At 37.2% G+C, this 3,142-nt stretch overlaps 1 pseudogene; it reads right to left on the bottom strand.

The window, feature by feature from the left end:
* Window positions 1-1,791: 1,791 nt before the first annotated feature.
* On the bottom strand, window positions 1,792-2,801 carry LOC134758669 (histone-lysine N-methyltransferase SETMAR-like; annotated as a pseudogene).
* Between the last annotated feature and the right edge of the window lie 341 nt (window positions 2,802-3,142).

Below are 3,142 nucleotides of genomic sequence, written 5' to 3'. Positions count from 1 at the left end.
TTTCTAGATGATTGTGGTATCTTTTATTTAGTCTAAGGGAAGGAAAGGCTTGCTTTGCAAGTTTCTATCTGAGTCCCTGTGCCATGTTATGCTTAGAACTCAAGAAGTGGGCATTGAAGGCTGGTTGAGTTAAAGGAGAAAACCCTCAGAGATTGAAGGATAATGGACTCAGGGGTGGGGAAGACCATAAAGAAATGCTTTGAATTACTATCTCACTACATTAAATTAATGTTAATCTCTGTGCCATACTTTTACTTCCTACATCTGTGTTTCTGTGAGGATTACCTCCAACCCAAGAGCACAAACCATTATTTTTATAAGATAATGCTACCAGCCTTTATAATATCCCATAAAATGATGTATTTAATAAAATACCAGAACACACTGACCAAGATTCTTTGCTTGACCAAGCATTAGTCAGGCTGCCCTGAACCCTCTCCCCATCTGTGTAGCTCCTTATATAGTTTTAGAAAGTGTTTTCTAACATTTTTACTTCAGGCTACATCATAGTAATAATTATTAAAGTCACCGAATGCTTAAGTAAATACTTATTAACTGTAGTGTACTAACAATGTACTATTGACCTGTAAGCTGAGTATTTTCTGCTATTTTAGATTGAACACTTAAGAAAGAGCTACTCCTTCAAAGAGGCAACATTTATCTTAAAATTATGACGTCACTGTAATCCCAGCACTTTGGGAGGCTGAGGAGGGTGGATCACGAGTTCAGGAGTTCGAGACCAGCCTGGCCAACATACTGAAACCCTGTCTCTACTAAAAATACAAAAATTATCTGGGCACAGTGGTGTGCACCTGTAATCCCAGCTACTAGGGAGGCTGAGGCAGGAGAATGGCTTGAACCCAGGAAGCAGAGGTTGCAGACAGCCGAGATCGTGCCATTGCACTCCAGCCTGGGTAACAGAGCGAGACTTGGTCTCAAAACAACAAATAAACAAACAAAACATCATTTGAAGCATACCTAAGGACAAACAATGTGAATTATCTTTGAGTTTGTTTCCAATTAGCTATTAACAAGTGATTTTTCAAGAAAACAATATGAAAAACTTTGATATTCATGCCATATCTGTAATTCTCTGCTTAAATGTTTCTTAATCATGCACAAATGAGTATAGGCTTTAAAAATACTTGAGAATTTTTTAAAATTCATTTTTAGTTTTTATTCTTGTAAATTCAAAGGATACATGTTGCGTGGATATGTTGTGTAGTGGTAAAGTCTCATTTTTATTGTAACTATCACGCAAATAGTGTACATTGTACCCAATAGGTAATATTTCATCCTTCACCCCCACCTCCTATCCTCCCACCTTTCTGAGCCTCCAATGTCTATTATTCCATCTCTATGTCTGTGTGTACATGTTACTTAGCTCTTATTAATAAAAAAAACTCGAAAATTTAAAACTTGTATTCTTTGATGACTTGACTTTTTTTTTTTTTTTGGTAGCAGAGGATGGTTTTGATCCATCTACCTCTGGGTTATCAGATTATTGAAAACTTTGATTTCAAAGGATTTACCTGGCATTTTGGATTAAATATTAACACAAATAAAGGATTAAACCTATCCTCAACAGTCAACTATATAAGTTATACAGAGAAAAACATAAGGGTCAGCCAAATGGAATATCTTTAATAAGTTTAAGGTTTATAAGAATCAGGGATAGAAATGGCTAGTATTCACTTAGTACACCTGGGAATAGTAGTGTAGTGTTTGTCAAGAACTATGAATTCTCTGAGATTTTACTTACTTTCAAACACATCTTTATTAATAAAAATAGGAGCCATTACAATCAACACATTTTTGCCAATGAGAAATAAGTTTGCTTATTCCTGTAGCATAAAAATCTGTGCTTCGGGATTTGACAATCTCCTGGAAAGCATTTTCTGCATTCCCCTGGTTGTGGAAGTGTTTTCCCTGCAAAAAGTTGTTAAGACGCTTGAAGAAGTGGTAGTTGGTTGATGAGAGGTCAGGTGAATATGGTGGATGAGGCAAAACTTCGTAGCCCAATTTCTTCAACTTTTGAAGAGTTGGTTGTGAGACATGTAGTTGGGCGTTGTTGTGGAGAAGAATTGGGCCCTTTCTCTTGACCAGTGCTGGCTGCAGGCATTGCAGTTTTCAGTGCATCTCACTGATTTGCTGAGCATACCTCTCAGATGCAATGGTTTCGCCTGGATTCAGAAAGCTGTAGAGGATCAGACTGGCAGCAGACCACCAGTGACCATGACCTTTTTTTGGTGCAAGTTTGGCTTTGGGAAATGCTTTGGAGCTTTTTCTCGGTCCAACCACTTAGCTGGTTGTTTCCGGTTGTCATATAAAATCCACTTTTCATTGCATGCTGATTTAGAAATGGTTGGTTGTTGTTGCATAGAATAAGAGAAGATGATGCTTCAAAACGATTTTAAAAATGTTTCGCTCAGCTCATGAGACACCCACTTATTGAGCTTTTTCACCTTTCCAATTTGCTTCAAATGCTGAACGACCATAGAAGAATGGGTGACGTTGAGATCTTTGGCAACTTCTCGTGTAGATGTAAGGGGATTCAACTTCGATGATTCTCTCAGTTGGTCATTGTCAACTTCTGATGGCTGGCCACTGTGCTCCTCAACTTCAAAACTCTCTTCTCCTTTGCAAAACTTCTTGAACCACCACTGCACTGTATCTTCGTTAGCAGTTTCTGGGCTGAATGTGTTGTTGATGTGGTGAGTTGTTTCCATTGCTTTATGACCCAGTTTGAACTCGAATAAGAAAATTGCTCAAATTTACTCTTTGTCTAACATCATTTACATGGTCTACAATAAACATAATATAAACAGCAAGTAAGAAACCATTAGCAAAAAAACATAAAGTGAGAAATGCCCACTAAAGTGATGTATAACATAACAACATTTATTTAAGAATGTATTCCAATATCAAATGGCAAATGCCAATGCAAAAATCTCAATGAGTTTTGCTCCAAACTAACGTGTAATAGGCTTCATTTTAGGAGAGGAACTCTGAACCTAGAGAACCCAATTTTTTTTATAATGGGCAACAAGCACACCTTTGTTTGGGAGGCAGATACTATCTCTTAATTTCTAGGACTGGTCAGTATACAAAAATTCTTGAAAACATAGTCTAAAACAAATGG

Source organism: Gorilla gorilla, chromosome 5 (genome assembly GCF_029281585.2).
Source record: "Gorilla gorilla gorilla isolate KB3781 chromosome 5, NHGRI_mGorGor1-v2.1_pri, whole genome shotgun sequence".
Classification (NCBI taxonomy): domain Eukaryota; kingdom Metazoa; phylum Chordata; class Mammalia; order Primates; family Hominidae; genus Gorilla; species Gorilla gorilla.
Note: the sequence above shows the minus strand (reverse complement) of the source record. Positions and strands in the feature narration are given on the sequence as shown.